Source organism: Podarcis gaigeae (assembly GCF_964106915.1).
Source record: "Podarcis gaigeae genome assembly, chromosome: 14".
NCBI classification, from domain to species: domain Eukaryota; kingdom Metazoa; phylum Chordata; class Lepidosauria; order Squamata; family Lacertidae; genus Podarcis; species Podarcis gaigeae.
In genome coordinates this window covers 47,972,831-47,999,502 of record NC_139690.1, presented here as the reverse complement: position 1 = coordinate 47,999,502, position 26,672 = coordinate 47,972,831, and the positions used below count along the sequence as shown (strand labels likewise).

General features: G+C 49.0%; 1 protein-coding gene across 1 annotated transcript in view; it reads left to right on the top strand.

Annotated features, from left to right (window-relative positions):
* The window catches only part of RAI1 (retinoic acid induced 1), a 217,507-nt gene that overhangs the window by 65,743 nt on the left and 125,092 nt on the right, over window positions 1-26,672 (top strand). The window contains exon 2 of the mRNA XM_083711245.1: window positions 4,413-4,512. The gene's annotated coding sequence lies outside the window, so the exon portion shown is untranslated. The remainder of the gene's footprint in view (window positions 1-4,412; window positions 4,513-26,672) is intronic.

Sequence of the window (26,672 nt, the reverse complement as noted above, 5' to 3'; positions counted from 1 at the left end):
CCAGCCTTTCTCAACCTGTGGGTCCCCAGATGTTGTTGAACTACAACTCCCATCACCGCTAGCTAGCAAGGCCAGAGCTCAGGGATGATGGGAGTTGTAGTCCAACAACATCTGAGGACCCACAGGTTGAGAACTGCTGAGCAGTGCAGGAATATGCAGCTAGCCCATGCAGGGACCGAACCTGCAACCTTGGTGTTATCAGCACCATGTTCTAACCAACAGAGCTTTTGTACCTAAGCTTGATGGTTTTGCTATTCTCCTGTTTTGAAACTTGACACTGCTCCTGTTTCCATGTTCTCAGCCCACATGGCTCATGTGCCAGACATCTGGTAGCTGAGATCTCCAGTTCCTATAGAACTGGAATTGGGATGCCTGCAGTAGCCCACCCACCCCCCTGCTTTTCTTCCGTGGTTTCTTTGGATTGTAGGCTCATGTCCCACGGATTGCATCATTTCAACTTGTGTTACTCTGAAAAGCACCTTGTGCTTTGCTCCTGTAGCAAACCATCATTATTACATTAAATCATGCGAGTCGTGTGGTATAGTGACTATAGTGGCACTTGTGCTCTGCTGACCACATGTATGGGTGATTGCAATGCGCTCAGCCTTTGAAAACAGTCTGGAAGCAACTGCAGCTAGGGCAGAATTGCAGCAACTATGATGTTACCTGAAGGTCCTGCACTGGCTCGCAGATTCAAGGATCTGGTAATGATTTATAAAGCCCAAAATGGCTTAGGGCCCAACTATCCACAGGAACTCCCACTCAAAACCAGCTGACCCATTCTGTGAGATAATAATAATATTTTTTTATTTATATGCTGCCTATCCGAGTGGGTTGCCCCAGTCACTCTGGACAAAATATTCAAAAACACAATAAAGCATCAAAGATTAAAAAACTTCCCAGATGTCTTCTAAAAGTCAGATAGCTGTTTATATGCTTGACATCTGACGGGAGGGCATTCCACAGGGCGGGTGCCACTACCGAGAAGGCCCTCTGCCTGGTTCCCTGTAACTTCACTTCTTGCAGTGAGGGAACAACCAGAAGGCCCTCGGAGCTGGACCTCAGTGTCTGGGCTAAACAATGGGGGTGGAGGCGCTCCTTTGGGTACATGGGACCATGTATGGTTAAGGAACAGCAAATGAGGCAGGTTCATCTTAAAATGCAAAGTGAATTTGAGAGCTGATGGGTTTCAGTGGCTAGAGGTTTGGGCTAAGTCCTCTGAAACCAGGGTTCAAATCCCCACTCATTTATGAAGCTCGCTGGGTGAGCCTCGTAGCCTAACCTACCTCGCGGGGTTGGGGAGAGAGAATAAAAAATCTGCTGCCACCTTGAGATCCTTGGAGTAAAGCCAGCTTGGATGGCTTTAAATTAGGACAAGAAAAACTCACAGAGGATAATGCTACCAATGGCTACTAGTCTTGATGGCTAAGCTTTGCCTACACAGTTGGAGGCAGAAATGGTTCTGAATGCCAGTTGCTGGAAGAGTGTTGCGCTTGTGCTTGAACCCTGCTTGCACAATTCCCACAGGCATCACTTTGGCCACTGTGAGAACAAGATGCTGTCCTATATAGGCTACTGGCCTGATTCAGCACACTCTTCTTATGCTGTTGGATGGGACAGAACTCAAATAAATGAATAAATTTTGTTGTTTAGTTGTGTCTGACTCTTCATGTCCCCATGGACCAGAGCACGCCAGGCACTCCTGTCTTCCACTGCCTCCCGCAGTTTGGTCAAACTCATGCTGGTAGCTTCAAGAACACTGTCCAACCATCTTGTCCTCTGTCGTCCCCTTCTCCTTGGGCCCTCCATCTTTCCCAACATCAGGGTCTTTTCCAGGGAGTCTTCTCTTCTCATGAGGTGGCCAAAGTCTTGGAGCCTCAGCTTCAGGATCTGTCCTTCCAGTGAGCACTCAGGGCTGATTTCCTTCAGAATGGATAAGTTTGATCATCTTGCAGTCCGTGATTGTTATTTTATAAATATTGTGATTTTGCATGTGTGCTTATTTACCGGGACATTTTGCTGATTATCTTGAGCTGTATGCACCCTGTGCTCTTAGGAGGACGGGTGATGAATAAATGTAATAAACAAACAGAAGGGCTGATGAGGGTTGGAGAGAGATCCGGGTTCCAGTTCCTTCTCACCAGAGGTGTAGCTAGCTACTCTGGCACCCAGAGCAGCGGGGGCGGGGGGGTGATCCATGCACGGGGGCAGTGAGGGAATCTGCCCAGGGGGGCAGTGCAGCGAGCTGACCATTGAGTCCATCTGGCAGACGCAAGCCCCATGCTACTGTTTTGGGCAGCGCAGGGCCCCAAGCCACTGTGTCACTCCCAGAAGCGAAGTGTGGCTTGGGCACACTGCAGGCCAGGCCCCGCGGTAAGTGCCGCCCCCTGTGGTATGCCATTTTGTCATTTCCTCAGGGATGACACCTGGGGCGGGCCGCACCCCCCACCCCTTCCTACGCCCCTGCTTCTCACTCACTAACCATATTCCAAGCACTTCTCTCACCCTATTGCAGCCTTCGCCTACCTAGTACACTCTTGATGTTTTTGGACTACAACTCCCACCTCTCCAACACAGAACACCTATATTCTGGCTGTGGCTGATGGGATTTGTAGTCTTTAAAATGCCTGGCAAGGGTGCTAGGCTGGGAAAAGCCTGCCTTGAGGTACCTTGCAGTGTTGTTGTATGACTAGAAACAGGAAGGTGGGGTCATCAGTTTCTTTGCAGGAAGGCTAAGGCTCAGAAAGAATGACTTTGATCGTTGCACAAAAGTTTAGAAGCCAACAGATTTTGTGGGTGCGCTGCCAGTGAACAGACGGACCCTGTTCTGGCTCATGTGTTGCAGCAGCCACTTTTGACGGCACCAGAAGGAACTGGGCACCTAGGTTTCTGCACTCTGAATCACTTCCACCACCCCCGGGTAAAAAATGATGTGAGGAAGGCAAACCCCTCTGCTCTGTGTAGGTCATGGTAGAAAATGGCCAGAATGGTTGAAGGCTATTCCTCATCAGTCGGTAGAGCATGAGACTCTTAGCGTTGTGGGTTCGAGCCCCACATTGGACCAAAGATTCCTGGATAACCCGGGGGGGTGCGCACTAGATGACCCTGGGGGTCCCTTCCAGCTCTGTGCTTTCAACCTCTGTCGTTCAGTCCTTCCTGATGCCCATGGGAAATCAGGTGCCCTCGGCTCTCATTTGCCAGCGGGCTGCGCGCATGACTCCCGCCCCCAACCACTACGCAGGGACCCCCACCCCCAAAAGCTCCCCCCTCCTCTGCCTGCTGTGTCAGTCTCTGCCTGGGCTGCAGCTGCGCGCAGTTAGGAAAATCTCCCGGTGTGGAGGGACGAGGATGCCTCCCCCGGGCCCCTTCCCTCCCCCATTTTGGTCCTCCCTCTCCTCCATCGCAACCCCCCCTCCCCAACGCACACTCCCACGCAGCTCCCACCTCCCTAAGCCAGACCTCTCTCATTCAAGCTTTCACACCGCTCTGCTCATTCAACCGCCGTGGCTTTGTTGTGCATGCGTGGGATTACATTTCAGAGAGGAGGGATGGCTGTGGCCAAATTAGACTGATGGAGGGCAACCCCCCCCAACCCCCAACCCCACCTTCCTCCTCTTTCTTTTGCTTTTTAAAAATTCCTCCTCCTCCTCCTCCTCCTCCTCTTCTTTTTTGCCTCCCCTTCCTTTCTGCCGAGGGTGTTTCCTTCCCTCTCTCCCATTTCATATTTTAAATCTGTAGCTTTTCTTGACCCTGCGTGATGGCGCTTTTATGCTTGGTAGGCTGCCTCTGTTTCTGATTGCTATTCCTGGCACACACACACACGCACACACGGATCACAAACATCACACACCGGCGACAAGGCTGCCACCCACTCACAACACAAAACAAGAAGGGGGGGGGGAGAGAGAGGAAAAATCTGCCACCGCTGGTCCCTCAATCTCCTTGGATATCCTGATGTCTTTATAGTGCCACCGAGAGAGAGAGACCCTGAAACCACTCCCTCCGTGTCCTCTCCCCTCCTTTCCCCCCACCTCTCCCTCATCTCCATCAGCACAACCTCCCCCCACCCTTTTAGCAGCCTGCAGCCAACCAATCAGCCCCCCCCCCCACGACACACACACACACAGCCGTGCGCGCCCTCCCTCCCTCTTCCACACACATGTTCACCATTCCTACCCCTGGCATTAAATTTTCAAACTGCAGGCTACGGGGCCGTTCCTAATTACCTCCTATCCCCTAGTGGTCTATGAATAATGACTACTGAAGGAGCTCAAAGAGGTTGCTAAGAAGAGAGAGAGAGAGAGAGAGAGAGAGAGAGAGAGAGAGAAGGGGGGAACAAAAAAATAAAAACAACAAAAAAGAATTGTGCTATATACATGTTTTTCTCCCCACGTTTTTCCCCCCTCCTAAAGGATCTAAATCTGTGACCACTCTGCTCTGGGAGGACGGCAAGGGAAAAGAGCGAGGGAGCGCCAAAGAGGAGACGGAAGAGGAGAAGAGGAGAGCTTGCAGGTAGGGCGAAAGGAGATCTTTCTTTGGGGTGCTTTGATGTTTCTTTGGTGGGGGGCTGCGCGCTGGCCGCTCATTCATCAGCTCCCTTCGCCTTCTTTCCCACCCAGCCCCTGTCCGCTGCCCTCCCTCTCCCCTTGGTTTTATGTTTCTTGCTTACGCCATTTGTGCTTTGGGGAGATTGGGGGGGGGGGGGAGCGCTTCAGAGACAGCCGCGTTGGTCTTTCGGCTTTGGCAGAGTTGGCGAGTGTGCACTGTCTCCCCTCCAAGTGGATTGTTTGAAAAGGGCTTCTGGATTTTCCTTGCAGAATCCGAGCAAGCTGCATTCCTTCCTTCCTTCTTTTCTTTCTTGTGTTTGTTTGTTCTTTCTAAATCTGGTTGGACGCACAAGTGCAGGCGTGAAAAAGAAGTTTGGTTTTGGGGAGGGGTGCTTCTTTTCTTATGCGGGGGGTGGCGGAGATGTTCGGTGTCTCTGGAGAGTGGCTTTTTTTTTAAAAAAAAAAAGGAAGTTCAAAGAATGCTAAATTGGTGGCGAGGCTGAGATTGAAGGTTATTTTGGATGATGCCTTCGTAAGGTCTCAGTAAAGTTGTCGTATGGAGACCCAGCATCCCATTATCTCTCTCCAGTGTTTCCATGCGTGGCTTTGATCGATGTGTTTCCCCATTGGTTCCTTTTCCCAGAGAATCAGTCTCTCCTCTGAGCTAGGAAGACCATAAATTGTAGCTAGCATTTGTACTGTACAGCTGTGATGGTTCATTTGGAAATCCCCCCAGGGTGGGGGGGCATGCTGGGAGAGAGAGAGAGAGAGAGAGAGAGAGAGAGAGAGAGAGAGAGAGATTTTCTCGAGGTCTCCCTGGGGTTCTCTTTTTCCCATGACAAATGTCTTGGCCCCTCCCGACACAAACCGCCCACTGACACGATTATTATTTTTTAATAAATAAATGGGCTCTCCAGAGCCTCAAGGAAGCGTCGCCAGCCTGCAAAAGAGCCTCCGTGATCTTCCTTCCTTTTTTTCTTTTTCTGCTGCTGTTGCTGTTGCAGAAAATGAAAAGGAAGAAACTGGAAATGTATGCAGGGTGTTGAAGTATTGTTGCAGGAGGAGAGCTGGGAATCGGCTAGAGCCAAACTGCCAGCCAGCCAGCCAGCCTATGACATAGCAGCAGGATGCCGTCCACCCTCTGCCATTGAAGAGCTACTCAGAGCAGGCAATTGTGTGTGTTTGGCGCAGGTGTGGTGGCCGAGATCCACAAAAAGCCTCCACTCCAGAGCAACCCTATTAAAACCAACAAAGCGAGGCGACCCGGATGGGAGCAGATAGGTTTGTTGCACCTGTGTCGCTGTGTGCGGATGGGCGCATCAGTGCACTTGGAATTCACCCTGCAAATACTGAACCTTTTTTAAAAACAAAATAAAATGAAGCACAAATGTAAATCCATCTATGGAAAGGTGCAGAAAACACACCGTTCAAGGAGGCAGCACGGAGAAGGTGCGGGACGAAACTTTGTGGCATGCACAAATCGTCGCAATGGTGGGTTTGTGACAAAGGAGGCAGGTGGGCAGGTTTCAGAATGAGGAGAGGAAGGCAAAGCTGCAGTGTTTGGCGTAGTGGACAGACTGCTGTTTGTAGGCCAGCTGTGTCAGTTAGGTGGGGGAAAGAGGCTCTTTGCTCCAGGTTTAGCCCAGCAGCAGCCTCTTTTTAATAGCAGCCAGACAGATGCCTCCAGGATGCCCACAAGGCAGGGATCGCACAAGTGGCCTTTCTTGGTTGTTTTGACCTCAGCCCCTGGGGTTCAGAGATAGACTGCCTCTGAACATGGCAGTTCTATCTCTTGCTATCAAGGTTAATAGCTGCCTCCTGCTATTGTGTTTCAGATTGCATGTGGTTATTCTTCAGGGAGCATATAATTTCTGAGTGCTGCAAGGCATGGAAAAAGTAAAGTCCACAAACGCTCTGAAAGCACACTGTTTGTTTTCGGTTTGTTTGAGGGGTGGGTTTGTTTTCGTCTTTTGCAATTTAATCGTGGATATACTGGCCTTTGGACCTTAAATTGAACCTACCCTTTCTCATACACTTAAACCCAAAACAGCCTTTGACTTTAGACCTGGGGCCGAAAAGATGCAAATCTCTTGCTAAATCCCTGCCAAGCCACAAAACAGGATGTCACAGTTTTAATATTATGCAGTTAGATAGGTTTAAAAATCTTGCTGATATCTCTTACTTCAGGGAGCTCATGGGTAATGTACGTGCATACTGGGTCAGTCCATGTTGAGCTTCACAACGACCCTGTAAGGTAGGTTAGGCTGAAAGAGCAAGAAACAGACAGCCCCACGGCTACCCAGCGGAGTTTCACGGAGTGAGGATCTGAACCTAAGGAGCGCAGTTCAGTTTGCTATGGCTGCTACAATGGCTTTGGCAAAAAAGAAAAGCTTTTTGTAGCTCTACCTGGAAGAGCTAGAGGATCGAACCTGTGACCTTCTGCATGCAAGAAACATGCTCCACCACTGAGCTACAGCCCTTCCCTGACGTATTGTAACTGCTTATGTTGATGGTGTTCGTCGTCCATAGCTCTGGGAGGCTGTTGAGCATCACAGGTTCCAGATTCCACCCTTGTAGCATAAACCCCAGTTCCATATTGTTTGCCCTAAACTGGAATCATCAGATGCATCTCCCATGTTACTGTTTCCTCAAACTGCCCTGAACTTGGGGTCCGTTTGACCCCCAATACCTGATGAGCAAAAACCTGCTCAGGGAGGGTTCCCCCCCCCAACCCGCTCTCCCCGTTTATTTATTTTAATGACGTTGTTTGTTGTTGTTTCGTAGGGAAGCAGAAGTCCAGAACGGCAGGGGAGGCGGGGAGAGGACTGTGGGGGCGGAGAGTCGATTTAAATTGGGCTTAATGGATTCCCAAGGCAGCTTTTCGAGATGAAAGTCAAAATAAGACTGAATCTCAGCAGACCCGTCTCTTGCATTAAAGATGCTACTCTCCTCATCTTAGCTCCTCTTCCCTCCCCCTTCCTCCTTTTCTTCTTTTTAAAGGGGGAAGAGGGAGGGGGGAAGATTTCTGTGTTATGTGCACAGACGACAGAGTGGAGTTTTCTAGTCTTATAATGAGGACCCTAATTGAAGAGCGTAACCCTCGTGGGATCTGCATTCACTGACGGCTGTGTCTCTCACTCCTACTGGACTGTGGCTTTCTGTCTGGGGCGGAGCAGGCCGGTGGTCAGTGTGCAAGACTCAAAAGGTACGGGGGTTTAAACAGTGCTATCTCTATTATTGTTATTTAACGTACTTCTATCCCGGCTCTCTCCCAAATTGGGATTTTAAGGCAGCTGGTTTAAAATTTAAAAATGCAATCTAATGAAAACAAGCTAGTGAACAAACCATAATTCAAAGGCATCAGAGCACATTTGAAACCCAGTTTGCCCTGATAGGGGGACAGCGAGTCTGCACCTTAGTTTCCAAAGGCATCTCTGAACGGGAGAGTCCTAGCTAGCTGGCGGAAGGATTGCGGAGAGGGAACCGGTCTAGCCTCTCTTGGGAGGGAATCCCACCATCAGGGGGTAGCCAAAAAAAAAAAAAAAAAGCTGCCTCTTGTGTCACCACCAAGCATTGCTCTCACGTTGATGGGACCTAGAGAAGGCCTTAAATGGCAATACCTGAAGGACCACCTCTCCCCACATAAACCAACCCAGACTCTGCATTCATCACCTGAGGCCCTTCTTCGTGTTCCTCCTCCCCGTGAACTCCGGAGGGCGGCAACAAAAGAACAGGGCCTTTTGTGCTGTGGCTCCCTGTTTGTGGAATGCTGGCCCCACGGAGGCTCACCTGGCACCTTCCATATATATATATATATTATATATATATATATATTTTATATATATATATATATATATATATATATATATATATGCAGGTTTTGGTGTCCTCGGGTGTCTTCCCGTGTAAAAGTTGGGGTGTCTAGGCGACGTTTCGACGAGGTCTCACTCGTCATCTTCAGGCTGGTGCTTTCGGCTTCTTGTTACTGGAACAGAGCGGGATCTCAATGTTTGAGTTCCTATAAATACTGTAGAGGGGGTGTGGTGTCTAGCCTCCAATGTTCTGGGCAGAGAGGAAGTTCCCAGGCTAGTGTGCCTTTTCTTCTTTTGTTCCTTAATTACTTGAGAGATACCTTGAGTGATTTCTTGAGTGATATCCTGAGTACCACTTAGGTGGGTCATTAGGTGTGGATTAGTTGCTAAAGTCTTTGTGTCTTGACCTCTTGAACTTTGTGAAGAGTTTTCCTGAGAAGATGGCTGTATTGCACTTAGTTGTGCTTTGGCTTGGCTTCGTGTATAGGGACGAGCTGTGGTTTTGTGGCTTGTGTCAGCCAGATCTGTGTAGGGATTGCAGGGGGGTGCAGCATCCATGGTGGCACCTCCGGATGCTGCACCCCCCTGCAATCCCTACACAGATCTGGCTGACACAAGCCACAAAACCACAGCTCGCCCCTATACACGAAGCCAAGCCAAAGCACAACTAAGTGCAATACAGCCATCTTCTCAGGAAAACTCTTCACAAAGTTCAAGAGGTCAAGACACAAAGACTTTAGCAACTAATCCACACCTAATGACCCACCTAAGTGGTACTCAGGATATCACTCAAGAAATCACTCAAGGTATCTCTCAAGTAATTAAGGAACAAAAGAAGAAAAGGCACACTAGCCTGGGAACTTCCTCTCTGCCCAGAACATTGGAGGCTAGACACCACACCCCCTCTACAGTATTTATAGGAACTCAAACATTGAGATCCCGCTCTGTTCCAGTAACAAGAAGCCGAAAGCACCAGCCTGAAGATGACGAGTGAGACCTCGTCGAAACGTCGCCTAGACACCCCAACTTTTACACGGGAAGACACCCGAGGACACCAAAACCTGCATTCCTGTACCCGTGAAAATCTACGAAAGCATATATATATATATATATATATATATATATATATATATATATATTAGAAAACGTTCTTCTTCAACCAGGTCTTTGACTGATTAATATTCTACAGCCTTTTAAGTATGTTTGTGTATGAGGGGTAGGGGGTGTTATTGTTTTGTTGTTTCTGCTTTAACTATTTATTTGTGCTTTTTCCTTATATTTTTATCTTGTGAACCACCCTGATATCTTTTGATGAAGGGCGGTATGTAAATTTAATAATAAATAAATACAGTAAGGTGATCGATCGCCTGAGGATCGTAGCACCTGGGCAGGTTTATGTAGGGAGATATGATCTTTCAGGTAGTCTTTGTGCCCTTAATGTCCTTTTGGCACTAGGGATATATCTCAGACACATTATGAAATGAGGCAGGCAGGCAGGCAGCATTTGTGCTCTGCATATGCAGACAACAACAACATTTGTGCTCTGCATATGCAGACCAGAAATTGCTTGCTTTGCCTTAACAATGTAAGAAGCCCCCTCTGGCCTCTCAGTCCTCCACTCCATAGCCTCTCTTTTGATACACACCCAGTTCTGCTGGATCGGTGAGATCCTGCGGGAGGCATTTGGTTCCTGGGGGGAAGGTGCCTGTGAGGGTCCTGGGTCTTGTTGTACAGGAGATTTCTTGGGGGTCTCCTGTCTGTTAGTCTCGGTGGTCTCTACAGTCCTCAGCAGCAGGCCCAGAGTCCTGGATCTATTCCTGCTCCTTTTCCCGGCTCCTTAGATTGCAACTCTGCACACCCCCCCGGCACTATGTCTGGATTGTTGCTGGATTCTGGGGTCACAACACCAAGTTGGGGAAGGCCGCTTTAGCATTAAGACTAAAACCTGGTTGTTATTTTGGGGGGAGATCATCTGGAAAGACCCTTGTGTGACCAGATAGTTGCCGTATCTATTCCCTGAGAAGAGACGGGGCAATTCACGGTGCAATTCCCAATCCCTCTTTTGCAAATCTGATTTCCAATAAAGCAGTGTTTGACGCAGAGAAGAATCCCAGCATCCAGTGGCTTCACAATTCTCTGAAATGTGTTATTAAAAACGTTTGTACCTTGCCTTTTCGGCATGCGGGTCTAACGGAGGCAGCCCACAAACCAATAATTGAAATTCAGAAGCAAACACAGATGAAAAACGTAACCAAACAGATAGCATCGGAAACAGGCAGCTGGGAAAGGGCAAAAACAAGGAGATACACAATAAATAGCCAGGCAGTGGAAACAACATAAGCCGCCTCCAGCCCCCCTCCCTATCCCCCCCCCCACCTCGGACATAACAAGAGGCCTCAAAAGGTGCTCTGGAAAAGAATCACCTTTAAAAAACAGCTTGGGAGGCCTGTTCCCAGGCAACCGTTAGCCGTAACCCAGGCAGCAGGGGAGATCAGAGAAGGACTCTGGAAAATGTTGAAGCAGGTAATGCCAGTAAACATGAGCCAGTGGTGTGATGTAGCAGTTAAAAAAGCCAACACAATCTGGACTTGCATGTAACAACAACAACAATTTATTTATACTCCGCCCATCTGGCTGGGTTTCCCCAGCCACTCTGGGCAGCTCCCAACAGAATATTAAAACACGATGAAACATCAAACATTAAAAACTTCCCTGTGCAGGGCTGCCTTCAGATGTCTTCTAAATGTTGTGTAGTTCTTTATCTCTTTGACATCTAATGTGATGGCGTTCCACAGGGCTGGTGCCACCACCAAGAAAGCCCTCTGCCTGGTTCCCTGTAATCTCACTTCTCGCAGCAAGAGAACCGCCAGAAGGCCCTTGGTGCTGGACCTCCGTGTCCGGGCTGAATGATGGAGGTGGAGACGCTCCTTCAGGTATACTGGGCCGAGGTCGTTTAGGGCTTTAAAGGTCAGCTCCAACACTTTGAATGGTGCTCAGAAACGAAGTGGTAGGTGCACTCTGTTCTTTGCTGTTCAGACCACATCTGGAGTTCTAGGCACCACATTTTAAAAAGGACATTGGCAAACCAGAACACCGTCCAGAGGAGGAGCGTTCTGTAAGCCAAATCCTACAAGGGATGGTTGTAAGAGCTGGGTGTGCTTAGCCTGGAGAAGAGAAGATTATGGAAGCTGTCCTCAGAGATCCGACGGGCTGCTGTGCGGGTGACGGAGCAGACTGGTTCTCTGTAGATTCAGGATCGGAACCGATGGCTGCAAAAGGCAGGAAATGGAATTTTGGCTCACGTTCAGAGAAACCTCCCGGCGGGGAAAGCTCTTTGGCAAATGCTGAGCTCTCGGCTGGAGGTATAGGGTAGCAGAGGCCGGGCAGCCAGGGGTGCTGTAGCGCAGTTTCCTTTTGCCTTGCAGAACCTGTACTGAGTCAGGGATTGGAGTCGATGACCTTCAAGGCCCCTTCCACTTTTGTGGCCCAATGATTTTATACGGGAGAAGGCAGTTGTTGAGGCACCCTGGGCTCTGGCGGATTGCAGGGTAGCCGCAGAACGAGAACAGATGCTCCGACTGCTCACTGTTTACCAGCAACAGTCCCTATTTTCAGAGCCCTGTACTCTATTTTTGCCTTTGTAAGAAGGCCTTGTTAACACTGTGTTGTACTCATTAGAGTGAGTTGCTAGAGCTCTCGTTCTTCGAGATTCAGCACCCTCCCCAGGGTTACGTTTCGGAAGAGACGGGTGTTTCTTGAACTTGGTGCATGTCCCCCAAGGGATGTGAAGAAGCCAGGAGAATTAAGAAGTGGCTCAGAGGTCAAGTTTGCATGCAGCATACCCCTCAACGCTTTGAAACCAAAATCCGGGACGCCATCTTCCCAGACGCCATCTTCCTGGTTTTTTTATCGTGATGGCACAGTGGCCATTTTAGTTGCTGTGATCTTGCACGATTTCGCGCTGGAGTTCCCCCCAAAAAACCCTATTTTGGGGGGCACAGCGCCCCAAAACGTGCATTTTGGAGTGCCACGCGAGATTGTGCCCCCCATGTTTTCTGAGGGGAAATGGTGTCATGAAATTGTGTGAGATCGCAGCAGCCAAAATGGCCACTGTTCTCTCATGAGAAAAAAGGGATGTCTCCGTTTTTTCGGGACACTTGCAGGGTACGCATGCGGAGGGCCTCAGATTGCACCCCTGTCAGCATGTCCAGGTAGGGGATAGGGAAGGCCCTTGCTTGGCACTATGGAGAGCTGCTGCCAGTCAGAGCAGACGATACTGAGCTAGATGGACTGCTGTGGTAAAAGGCAGCATGTTTAAAAGCAATTCTTCATTCAGGGCTATGAGGACTAGCATCTTACTTAAAGGAAGAGCTATACCTGAGTAGTGTAGCACATGACTTGCATGCCAAAGGTGCCAGGTTCAATCCCTGACATCTCCAGGAATATTCCCTCCCTGAAACCCGTGGCCAGTTAGTGAAGACAGTATTGAGCTAGGTGTGCTGCTGACTTTGGTGTAAAGCAGCTCCCTGTGTTCCTATTTGCATCTGGAGGAAGTTCCATGCTTATGGTGCCACCACTGAAAAGGCCCCGTCTCTTGTGTGAGCAATGGAGAGAGCAGGACCTCCGAGGCCACTTTTCATGAACAACAGGTTTGTAAAGGAGAAGACAGCTTCTGAGAACTTCTTTCTTCCACTCCGTCTTCTTGTGGCCATGCAGGGTGGCTGGTCAGATTTTGCTTGTCCTGTGAAGTGCAGCAGGGTTGTGTGGATGCTGAGATTGTGTCAGTGCAAAGAAAAAGCGATTGTGGTCCTGGGTACAGAGATCATCTACCTTCCTGAGAACCACAGTCCTCCTCCTCCTCTTCGTCTTCTTCTTCCTCCTCCTCCTTATTCTCCTTCTCCTCCTTTTCTAAAGCACAAGTTTCTAGCCCACATGGATGGCTGGGAAGATACGTGGGCAAAACCGACTGAAGCCTTGAGTAAGGCCTGGAAAAATTGCTTGACAAGAGCAACTCCAGCACCTTTCCCCCTCTTTGTGAGGGGCAAAACCGGAATGAACTATGTGAAATATGCAACAATGGAAATGTATCGTGTTTGCCTCCTTTCTACAAATTGCAGAAATGGGTTTGCCTTGCACTGCCTGGGTCTGGGCATTTGTGTTGTTTTTATGCAGAGCTCTAGCTGTGACCTTTCCAAGTTGAGACCGTCTCCCTGTCCCTTCCCTCCCCTCGCCTGCTGTTCCGCAGCTGTAATTAAACTTGGCCAAGAAGACCCTTAGCCATCTTTTGCAGGCAGAGCTGGCATCAGGACTTTGAGAATTAGGTTGGATAAGGCACCACCATTGGTCCCCTTAAATAAGAAGGGGCGGGGGGGGGGGGTTAGATGCAAAAAGCAAGGGCCTGCCCCAGAATCCTTTGGTGAGATCACTCATGCAAGTGAGTCAAGCTACATTATTTATTGATTTGCTCAAGTTATAGTCCGCTTAATATTATAATAAAACATTTGAAAGCAGTTTATAAAAAGGGGTTGCATGCTCTGCTAAGGCCTTCTCAGAGCAGAACCATTGAAGTTAATGGTCGCAGCTGATTTAAGTTCATTAATTGCCCTGAATAGGACAATTCCTTTCATGGAGGTTGTGGGAACACTGCAAGATCTAGTTGGCTAGAACGTTGTGCTGACAACGCCAAGGTTGCAGGTTCGATCCCTGTATGGGACAGCTGCATATTCCTGCATTGCAGGGAATTGGATGGGATGATTCTCAGGGTCCTCTCCAACTCTGCGATCCTATGAAATAAGGGTTGAATCCAGACACTTGGAATGCCAGGTTAAGGGCAGGGGGATGAGAGGAGCATTGTTCGAAACTAGCCGGGTGCGTTTTGCTACTAGCACGGGTCCTATTGCAACTTTGTGGATATTTCCAGGCGCCAGATGGTGACCACCGTCTTAAAACCTCTTCCTTAGTCCATAGTTAATACCATTTCCATTTTCCTTTTGTGTGTTCCTCCTTCTTGCATACTAGGATAAGCATACTGTTGTAAGAGCAAGCTACAGTCAAGCAATGTAGTTGAGAACGTAGCATCATGGAATCTGTTGGAACAAACAATCATTCCGTTGTGGTGACCGTAACCCAGGTTTAAGGTGGCATTTGGCGCCTAGCTTATATATCAGACCTCACCTGGAGTACTGTGTCCAGTTCTGGGCACCACAGTTCAAGAAGGACACTGACAAACTGGAATGTGTCCAGAGGAGGGCAACCAAAATGGTCAAAGGCCTGGAAACGATGCCTTATGAGGAACGGCTAAGGGAGCTGGGCATGTTTAGCCTGGAGAAGAGGAGGTTAAGGGGTGATATGATAGCCATGTTCAAATATATAAAAGGATGTCACATAGAGGAGGGAGAAAGGTTGTTTTCTGCTGCTCCAGAGAAGCGGACACAGAGCAATGGATCCAAACTACAAGAAAGAAGATTCCACCTAAACATTAGGAAGAACTTCCTGACAGTAAGAGCTGTTCGACGTGGAAATTGCTACCAAGGAGTGTGGTGGAGTCTCCTTCTTTGGAGGTCTTTAAGCAGAGGCTTGACAACCATATGTCAGGAGAGCTCTGATGGTGTTTCCTGCTTGGCAGGGGGTTGGACTCGATGGCCCTTGTGGTCTCTTCCAACTCTCTGATTCTATGATTCTATCTGAGTTTCTAACCCTGGAGAGGAGGGGAGAGACAGCTTATGCTCAGGGATTTCTCCTCCACCGGCTGCCACCACTGACCAGAGGCTGCTTCCCCACTCCTTCCCCTTCGCAGCAGAAGGGGATGGAGCCGGCCACTGAAGTCAAGACGCTCTTGGCTCTGCACTCAGCCTCCTCTGCTGCTTTTGAACGTTGGGGGGCCCTCCCCCAAAATATGGGACACGGGTGGCGCTGTGGGCTAAACCACAGAGCCTAGGGCTTGCCGATCGGAAGGTCGGCAGTTCGAATCCCCGCAACGGGGTGAGCTCCCAGCTCGGTCCCTGCTCCTGCCAACCTAGCAGTTCGAAAGCACGTCAAAGTGCAAGTATATAAATAGGTACCGCTCCGGCGGGAAGGTAAATGCGTTTCCGTGCACTGCTCTGGTTCGCCAGAAGCGGCTTAGTCATGCTGGCCACATACCCCGGAAGCTGTATGCCGGCTCCCTCGGCCAGTAAAGCGAGATGAGCGCCGCAACCCCAGAGTCGGCCACGACTGGACCTAATGGTCAAGGGTACCTTTACCTTTACCCCCAAAATATGGGGGGGGGGTGCAAAAGAGCTCAGCCCCTAGAAGATGGTGCCCCTGTCCAAGTGTTGGCTCTGATCATTGCATGCCAGGCTAAGAAAAGAGGAACGGGTTTCTAGCGAGTGATCCGAGCCTTTTACCGTCCCTGTAGAGGAATACGTATTGACAATGACAATGAAGGTACAAATGTGATTGATTCTCCCGCCCCCATTCCATTACAAGGTATCAGGAGAACCTACAGTGGTAGAGAGGGGTTTAATTTCAGGCACCGCTGCACTGAATAAGAATAGGGCTTGGCGCCTTTCATCCGGAGATCCCAGGATGTGGCGGGACCTGATCCATGCAGAGCGTATCGGCAGAGCTGGCCATTCTGTCGGGGGACAAGGGACTTGCTCCAAGCCAGCTGTTTTGATGAAGGAGGCCATATCAGGGGGGCGAAAGACCTGCTCAAGGGGTCTCCTTGCCTTCCTTCCCAGTAACCTGCCCTCCCCACCCCCAGGAAAAGTCACCCCTGTGAAATAGCCCTGCACCATCAGCCTCCAAAGCAATCCATTGATTGAATTTACATGCAGGTGCCTTTTTGAAATATTGGAACCATTGTCCCTTAAAATCTAATAGCCTCCCTTTAGGAAAAGCTGTAGCTGAGTGCACCCAGAAGGCCACAGGTTTGATCCCTGGTTTGGCCAGTTAGGGCTGAGAATGTCGCTTGTCCTGGAGAGCCTCTGCCAGTCCGTGTGGACAATATAGGCTTGGCATAAGGCCCCATCTGCGCTATGGATTTGAAACATACCTCTAACATGTTGAGTCCCAAAACCAGCAGCGACAGGAGGCCCCATTAGCTAAAGTGGTGCTTCAGGTTAAGAACAGTTTCAGCTTAAGAACGGACCTCCAGAACAAATTAAGTTCTTAACCCAAGGTACCACTGTATAGGCTTGGCATAAGGCCCCATCTGCGCTATGCATTTAAAACATACCTCCAACATGTTGGGTCCCAAAACCAGGATGTGCATCTTCCCATCCGTGGTCCTGCACAAGTCATGTGACCCATGCAAGACCACAGAGCTCAAAAGACACACTTTGGGGGGGCTGGGGGTAGCAAGATCACAACACCTAAAATGGGACACTACAGGGTATGATTTAAAGCAGTAACAGGCCACTTTAAACAGTCCTATGTCCCACCCCCACCCCCAAAGAATCCTGGGAAGTGTAGTTTGCTAAGGATGCTGAGAGTTTCTTGGAAACCCCGACTCCCCTCACAGAGCTGCAGTTCCCATAGCAGTCAATCCCCAGGGAACTCTGGGAATTGTAGCTGTCTGAGGGAGCCATAGCCAACCGCAGCCTCCAGGGCTTAGGCGGTGAGCGGTGTCTTTCCCAGCCCTCTTATCCTACATGAAATCCTTTTAACTGGAGGCACCGCTGATTGAACATAGAACTGCAGAGTTCAGAGAGACCCCCAATTCCCGTCAGATGGCCACTCAACCTCTGCTTAAAAACTTTCAACGAAGGGAGTCCGCCATCTTCTGAGGTGGTCGGTTCCACAGCCAAACAAGCCTTTGCCCTCAGAAAGTTATTCCTGATGTTTCGTCAGAATCTCCCTTTTTTGCCATTTGAATCTACTAGTTTGGGCCCTGCAGAGCAGCCGAAAACCAGCTTGCTCCATCTTCCATCTGGCAGCCCTCTTGATATTTCAAGACGGCTATCACATCACGGGAGAGCTTTTTGCATGCAGAGCTGGTCTCTGCCACTTAGCTGGTCTCCCTCCCCTGTCAGGGAGTGATGGCCAGCCTTCCCCCTCTACTCTAGGCGGAGGGGGGGGGGGAACCCTCCAATTCTCCTGTAAATGATCATCATTAAAATCCTCCTGCCTCCGATTTATTTTGCTTTCCATCTGGCTCAGCCTCTTCCAGAAGCAAGCAGGACGATTAGAGAGAGACACACACACACACACACACACATAGACACAGGCGCTATCTATCTCTTTCTGCTGCGCACCAAAGGGAAATGAGCGAGGGCAAGGAAGAGGGGGAGGGTTTTTTCCGCGGCAGGCAATCCATCAATCCTCGGTTGTCAGACGGGGGCCTTTGGAGTTCTCTGCGCCAGGCTGTTCTCCTTTCCAGGAGGCGTCCCTCTCCTTGCCCAGCTCCTCTGGAAAAAGGAGGTCGAGAGAGGGAGGCTGGGTTTCTTCTGCTTTACGGCATACTTGAACTTCTCGCAGGCCAGCCTTTCAGAGCGCCGCTGGGTTCTGGCAGCCAGAGCTGCCTGGCAAACGTCAGCCCGTGTGTGGGTCTGCTTGTTAGTAGGACCAACATTTGTTGAGAGGACCCCTTTCCCCAGTGCTCAGGATGGGGGCGAAGTTTGGAAACAGCAACAACATCACCATCCTGTTGTTGTTTTAAAAAACAAGGAGCTTTTAACTCAGCGTGCACATGGACCCTCCGCCTGGTTTCTCCTCCCAGCCCCTGAATAGTTATCGTCCTGGCTGTGCCAGCAGAAGCAGTACCACTCTATTGCCTCTTTACACAGGCAGCTTTCAACTCACTCTGGTCCCTGTCTCTGGGTAATCACTGTCCTGATGGGAGACACCCGGTTAAAATCTTGCTAGTGTGCATTGCTTACACTGTCCTTCTGTGGGGCTCAGCTCCCTTGCGAGGGTCAGTTTCATCTCAGAATGGGGGACCAACTCACCTGGTTGTGTTAAAAATTGTGACTTAAATGGGCTCTCTCTGGCCCCATTATTAGATTAATAAAGTACGTTTTGCAAGTGTAGGATGGCTAAAGGGTTTCTGGATAGCAGAGTTATTCCAGTAAATATAATGCATGGAAGGCACTTAGAAACCCTGGCAGTGCATTATATTTGTCTCTGCATTTATATCTCCTGTTAGCTATCTATCTATCTATCCATCTATCTATCTACTGGTATCCATCCATCTGGGATGGCAAACCTGTGGCACTTCATTTGTTGTTGGACTACATTTCCCAGCAACCACAGCAAGTTTGGCCAATGGTCAGAGATAATGGGAGATAATGGGAGTCCACCACATCTGAAGGGTCACAGGTATTTAGTGTGTGTGTGTGTGTGTGTGTGTGTGTGTTACTTTTCAGGGGCTGCTAAAAACGTTATTGTACTGGCAACTCTATCCAAATACATATTTTAGTTTATTCTATTGGTATTTTCTTTATTAAAAGACCAGTTATTAACTTTGTATTTTATTGGCAATCTGAATGCTTGTTTTGATTTTAAAAGACTGCTTAGAGGTTCTAGATGTACAAACAGCATATCAGTTTTGTTAAATGAAACAAAAATGTGTGCGTGTGTGTGTGTATGCACAATGGGGAATCTGTGGCTCTACAGATATTGTGTATGCATGTATGTATGTATAGAAAGTATATGCATGTGTATATATAGTATACTATTTATATATAGTGCGTGTAGAATATATATTACACACACACACACACACACACATATATATCCCAGTGTTCTAGTGTGACTGACATGTGGAGTATACCCAAATTATCACCTCACCCCCTGCATGTAACATACTGTTTTAGCTGACAAGTGCAGCTGTTCCTGTAACCTTTGAAGATAATGACAAAGAGGTATTTAGGGGGGTCCCGGGAGAAAAGTGTCCCCCCCACCCACACAAGCACCGTAATTTGGTCTGTGTGGAACTATGGGATGCCAATATTCTTTGCTGTGAAAGCGGTGGTGTCCGTTTAGAGATCTCTGTGCCTGTAGCCTTCCTCGTCTGTCCCCCTGTGAGCCTCTCTGGGTTGCTCAGTTTAAGGCTGCCAGTTGTCAGCCTAGAGATGCTTCCGGTCCCTTTTGTCGAAAAGGTTCTGAAGTCTAAGAACATAAGGAAAAGCCTAAGGGATCTCACCAAAGGTCTGTCTTGCCCGGTGTCCTGTTCCCCAGAGGACGTTGGCAAGGTAAGAAGAGATGCAGTTGTCTTCTGCCCTTCAAGTTTTGGTGCTGACCTTTAAAGCCCTAAACGGCCTCGGTCCAGTATACCTGAAGGAGCGTCTCCACCTCCATCACTCTGCCTGGACACTGAGATCCAGCGCCGAGGGCCTTCTGGTGGTTCCCTCACTGCGAGAAGCCAAGTAACAGGGAACCAGGCAGAGGGCCTTCTCGGTAGTGGCACCTGCCCTGTGGAACGCCCTCCCACCAGATGTCAAAGAGAAAAATAACTACCAAACTTTTAGAAGACATCTGAAGGCAGCCCTCTTTAGGGAAGCTTTTAATGTGTAATAGGTTATTGTATTTTAGCGTTCTGTTGGAAGCCGCCCAGAGTGGCTGGGGAAACCCAGCCAGATGGGCGGGGTATAAATTATTATTATTATTATTATTATTATTATTATTATTATTATTATTCCCATTCCTCCATGCCTCGTCGCCAGTGCTCTTTGCCCTATCACTGGGAGGTGAATAGTAGCCCTGTTTGCTAACAACGAGAAGGGGTGCAGGACAAGAGGAATGGGTTCATGGGGGGCTGGAGCATAGAGAGGCCCGCAAAGCACCCTTTCCCCCCTTCTGTGTGATTTGTGCTGCTGCTGATAGTCAGGATGGCGGGTCTGTGCTAGCCTGCTTTCAATGCCCTTTGGGCCTGCTAATTCCTGAGATCCACAGGAGGGGAGAACATCGCAGGAGGCAGGGACGGCCACCAACTTTGGTTGGCTTTAAAAGAGGAGTAGACAAATCTGTGCAGGAGAGGGCTACCAAGGCCTACTAGCCACAGGAAGGGAGAGCACTCTCGTGATTGAACGACAGGGTGCTGGACTAAATGAGAGCTGTCGGAACAGGACCCAGTTCACCCAAAAAGTGTGGTCAAACAGGAACCGATATTTTCTCTGCACACTGGAGCTTGCTATCTACTGTGTGTGTGCCCGTCTCGTCTGGTCTGTGTTCCTGAGCATATGTAGAGAGCCTCATATGCATACGCAGAAAATTACCTGGTTTTTCTTTAAGGGTTTGACAAATTCTTCATGGAGGATAGGTCTATCTATAGCCGTATTATAAAAACCAATATTTAACTTCAAAAATTGGGGCTTGAGTTTGCTTCCCCACCTCTTCCCTTGCATCTCTTTTTCCTTTTTTAGATTGTCAGCCTGTTGGCGGGGACAGTCTTGTTTTAACCGATTGCATGTAAGCCAGTCTGGGAGACTTTCCAGCTGTAGAACAGCATACAAATACTCGAAATAAATAAATAAATATTAACCATGACAGCTAAATAGAATAAATAAAACCCCCATCTCCAGAGGCAGTATACCTTTGAGGACGGATGCTAGGAAGCATCAACAAAGGAAGGCTATCGGCATTGTGCTTCTTACCTGTGAGCTGTCCAGAGGGGGGACATCTAGCTGGTTGCTGTAGTGTAGTTGATGGACCTTTGGTTTGCATCCCCCGAGCTCACCTTTTTATTCACAGTGTGTTGTGTTGCTGGGAATCGTCTCTGGTTTTCTAGATCCTTTCCTTCCTTGTTGGTACATAACCCAGCACATAACCCTGATTACAGGATTCATGTTTTGGGGTGGGTAGTAGCGGCTGTCGCAAACAAGCCGAAGCTGAAATCAAAGCCTGGCCATGATGATGGTCGTTTTGTTATTTTAGGTGCAAAGGGGATGTTGCATTGTAGGACCAGAATGCAGGATGTATTGCGCTCTTTGCTCCGGTGGGGACCAGCGAATGCAGTCTGGTACGTTCCTAGAGAACGGGAGGTCGAGGTGCGTTGTAGGTGTGTGGGGAGGGAGGGGCTGTATCTCAATTTACAGTCGTACCTTAGATCTCAAATGCCCTGGCTCCCAAATGATTGAAACCCGGAAGTGAGTGTTGCGGTTTTCGAACAGTTTTCGGAAGCCGAATGTCTGGCGCGGTCCTGCAGCCAATGGGAAGCTGTGCCTTGGTTTTTGAATGTTTCCAGGAGTCGAATGGACTCCCGGGACACATTCTGTTCAAGAACCAAGGTACGACTGTATTTGGAACAAGATTGGAGAGTTGTGCCTTCCTGTATCACCTGGAAACAGAAGGGTTGCAAACACCACTTCTGGGGGAAAACTGTGGCCCCTGGCTTAGCACTATGTGCAAACACAACCAATAGCTGCTAACTTCATACGTCCATGATTCTCAAATTGTGTTTATGCAAAATTTGGAAACATGAACCACCATGTTGGATGTGCCCATTGCTCGCTGCTTCTTGGGGCGGCACTGATTTCCCACCCCCATGCTCAAAATAGCAGAATCACAAGGGAGGAAAGGTGTACTCAGGTTTAGCAAAAGGGAAACCTATCGATTTTGATTTCTCTCAGGGCTCATCCACACTTGCTCTCATGTTGCTGCTTTCACCTGAGGAAAACTGCTCTTTAGCGCTCAGTTGGAATCCATGGAGAGAGCCCACTAAACGAAACTCCAGCCCAAGAGTCTGTTCAGCTGCCTCAGCTTTTGAAGCTGGAGTCAGTCCGGGCCCCAATGTCCCAGGCCAGGTGGAAAAAGGCCAGCAAGGCACAGAGCAGGTCTTCCAGGACTCACAGCCAAGATGGTAGGCTGGTTCCTCGGCATTTAGAATCACAGAAATGTAGAATTGGTCATCTATTTTTTTTTAAAATAATATTTATTAAAGTTTTTAAACAATAAACAACATACATAAAAACATAATCTTTTTCAGTAACCACATTTCATTCTCATCTTTGGACTTCCTCACATCTCTTGTTCCTGCAAGCTGACCTCATAAATTTTTCTAGCAAATTATTTACTTATTTCAATTTATATCCTATAGTTATCCAATATTATTTCTCAAATTTTAGAATTTAAAGCACTCTTTTAAGAACTTAATTTTAAGATGTTATATATCCAAAATTTGTCTTTCCTTTCAATTACATTTAAATTTGTATTCCTTGTACTAATTTGTTGGAGCCATATTAATACAGATCTTACATCTTTCTTAACATTCATACAATTTACAGTGTTTTTGTAGGTAGTCCTTAAATTTCTTCCAATCCTCCTCCACCAGTTCTTCTCCCAGGTCTTGGATTCTGCCAGTCATCTCAGCCAGTTCCATATAGTCCATCAGTTGCATCTGCCATTCTTCCACTGTGGGCAAATCTTTAGTTTTCCAGCCTTTAGCAATGAGTATCCTTGCTGCTGTTGTGGCATGTAGAATTGGTTATCTAGTCCAACCCCTTGCAATGCAGGAATCTCAGCTAGAGCATCCATGACAGAGGGCCATCCAATCACTGCTTAAAAACCTCCAGTGAAGGAGAGCCCACAACCTCCTGAGGGAATCCATTCTACAGTGGTACCTCGGGTTACATACACTTCAGGTTACAGACTCTGCTAACCCAGAAATAGTACCTCGGGTTAAGAACTTTGCTTCATAATGAGAACAGAAATCGTGTTCCGGTGGCGCAGCAGCAGCAGGAGGCCCCATTAGCTAAAGTGGTGCTTCAGGTTAAGAACAGTTTCAGGTTAAGAACGGACCTCCGGAACGAATTAAGCACGTAACCAGAGGTACCACTGTATTGTCAAACTGCTCTTGCTGTCCAAATGTTCTTCCTGATGTTTAGTCGGAGTCTTGTTTCTTGTAACTTGAAGCCATTGGTTCACGTCCTGCCCTCTGGAGCAGGAGAAAACGAGCTTGCTCCCTATTCCATGTGACAGCCCTTGAGGTATTTGAATTTAGAGTCTAAAACCAAGAGTTTGAATTGAGCCCAGAAGCACATTGGCACCACTTAATATGCGAAGGCGGCATAATATGGACCAGGGTTAGCAAATGTTGTGCCCTCCAGATGTTGCCGGGTGGACTACAACTAACCCTGGTCCCAGCCACCATGGCTAGTGGTTGGGAAGATGGGCGTTGTAGTCCATCAACATATGGACATTGCCAAATTGGCTCCCCCTAGTATCATGGAATTGTAGAGTTGGAAGGACCCCAAGGGTCATCGAGTCCAACCCATTGCTCCTGGTGTCAATCAGTTATCAGTGTTTCTGAATTGACTTCAAGGGAGCCCCATGCAGAGTGCATTGCTGTAGCCCAGCCGGGAGGTGACCTTCCCTCTAAGTATCAGAAATCTGGGGAAGCGTAAGCTAAGAGAGATCGGAGATGCGATCCGGCCAAAGGCATCTCCTTAAATCTTCGTAGCTGGCAGGGGCTGGGAGATTGCGCAAATGCAACACTTCATGTCCTCTGGGAGCAGGAACTCAGCCACAAATGAAACCCTGGATAGATATCATTATTTCTCTCTCTCTCTCTCTCTTTTTCTTTCTCCGTTGGCAAGGGAAAGATGATGCAGAGGCATTGCCAGCTGTGGGAGGCGTAAACAAGAAGAAGATGAGAGAGGAGAGGTGGGGAGGGAAGATAGTTGAAGGCAAGAAGGAACCAGGGTATGGGGAGGAACAGAGAGATTGATGAGGAGGTGAGGATTCTGGAGCAAGAGAAGCCTCCAGGAACCCATCTCGCCAGCAAGGGAGATAAGGCTTGCAGAGTCATTCAGAGCAGTGAGAACCTGTAGGATATGGTTGCTTTTCCAAGAGGGGTGGCAAATCTCTGCAGCAATTGGGGGGGGGGAGTGAGCTCCGATAGCACTGAGCCCCCTCTCCATCTTCTTCTCTTCCCCCTCCCCCTTCTGAGTCTGAGCCCAGACATTGGCGCTATGAGGACCAAGGATCATTAGCTGGAAATGAGCAGATGAGCTGCTTTCTTAAAAGGATTGTCTGATTCCTCTATTGATCCGCTTGATTTAGAAGGTGGAGCGGGTCAGAGGGTCATAAATTATCATTTGGAAGCGGGTGGGGGGTGGGGGGTGGCAGCCAGCGGCAAGGGGGAAAGGAAGACGGTGCCTGCGGTTTAGCTGCAGGGGCGAGGGATCCATCTGGGAAGTTCGGAGGCAGCGGCTTTGTCCAATTCAAGCCTGACAGGGACTGGGAAACCTGCTTGAAGAACCAGCTTGGCAAAGTTCTCCCCAAGGGAGCCAAAGAAAGCTTTGCTGCCTTCAGTTCCCCTTGAGTAAGCTCTTACGTTTCCCTTTCAGATAGGTGAAGGGACAGAGGGGCAAAGCACTTGCCTGGGCAGTGTTTTCTGGGGTGCCCATGGAACAGCAGAGCGGAGGGTCTGTGATGCAGCAGTAGAACACCTGCTTTGCATGCAGAACGTCCCGGGTCCAACCTCCGGCCTCTCCAGATAGAATGTGGTGGGGGATCTTTGTGTGTGTCCCTGTCAGAACAGACAGTGCTGGGCTAGGCAGATGAAGAGGTGGACCCGCTATCGGATTATATACCAAGTCAGATTAACAAGATGCCATATGATAACCGGGACGCGGGTGGCACTGTGGGTTAAAACACAGAGCCTAGGGCTTGCTGATCAGAAGGTCGGCGGTTCAAATCCCCACGATGGGGTGAGCTCCCATTGCTCAGTCCCGGCTCTGCCCACCTAGCAGTTCGAAAGCACAAAAGTGCAAGTAGATAACTGGGTACCGCTCCAGCGGGAAGGTAAACAGCGTTTCCATGCGCTGCTCTGGTTCGCAGAAGCGGCTTAGTCATGCTGGCCACATGACCCGGAAGCTGTACGCTGGCTCCCTCGGCCAATAAAGCGAGAGAGTCGGCCACGAGTGGACCTAATGGTCAGGGGTCCTTTACCTTTATATGATACCCATCATCCAATCTCTGAAGGCCTTTCATCTAGATCAAGGGTGGGGAACTCAGATGTGGCACTCCAATTCTTTCTATCTGGCCTTCTGAATCTTCCCTGGGCAACAGACCCCAGTAGCCCTACCTCCTGCCCTCCTTGAGAGTTTTTGCCTGGCTAGAAGGTGCCTATGGCTTGTCTGGATGGAGAATAGAGTGAGACGTGTAGAAACTAGCCTACCATAGAGAGGTAATATTTACATGTGTTGCTCCTCCCACTTTTGCCTCTGGTCCCGCCCACCGCTGGGATATGGCCCTCTGAAGGCCATCCAGATGAGAATGTGGCCCTCAGGTTGAAGAATGTTTCCTTGTCCCTGATATAGATGTTGGAGCAAATCTGTTTTCTGCTGCTGCAGAAGGCAGGACCCAAATCAGCAGGCTCCAAATGACAAGAAAGGGGATTTTGACCCAATATCATGAAAATCTGAAGATGTTCCTGATGGCTGTTTGGCAGAGGAACTGTGGTTGGTGGAGAAGGTGACCTGAAAGGTAGTGGGCTCTCCTTAGTCAGAAGCTGCACAGCTGCCTCTAAGGGATGTGGTCACAGTCAATTTCCTGCAACGGCATGGGGTTTGGCTAAACCAGTGTTTCTCAAACTCAGGTCTCCCACTGCTGTTGAACTATAACTCCCACCATCTCTAGCTAGCAGGACCAGTGGACAGGGATCATGGGAGATGTAGTCCACCCAAGTTTGAGACACACTGGACTAGACAATGTCCCTCCAGCTCTATGATTCCATGTTTCTGTCAGGGAACTGCCATCGGAGAGTCAGGTGGTGGAAGGGCTCAAGGAGGCTAAGAGACCCTCAGATGCTGAGGAAGGAACCAGCAGGGGGAGAGGGAGAGTTCCTGCAGAAACTCAGGCGGAGGGATGGCTCCAAGATGCTTCCAGTGAGAACAGCGGGGAGGGCTCAGGACCTCCACTGGGGACGCCCACTCCGCGCAGGAAACTGTCACGCAGAGAATCCAGACGGAGAGTTTCCGTTAAGGAACTCTTATGTTGGAGTAAATTCCGGAAGCGCCCACTGACGGATTCTGCCAGTGATTGAGGGAGTCATGCTTTGAGGGCTCCCGTAAAGGCAGAGCTTTGAGACCTATGCCAAGCTCTGAGGGATTCAGCTTTTACGCACAAGCAGCTCATTATCCCATCACAGTTTCATTGTATGTTCAATACAAAAGGTCTCTAAGGCAAAGGTAGGGGAACCAGTGGCTCTCTAGATATTGTTTGACTCCAGCTCCCATCAGCCCCAGCTAGCCTGGGCAATCAGAGACAATGGGAGTTGTAGTCTAGCACTTTGTGGAGGGCACCAGGTTCCCACACCTGCAAGAGACATTTGCGTTCACTTTCTTCGGGGAGTGGGGGCACTGTGCAGTTTGCTACCACTCAGTGAGTC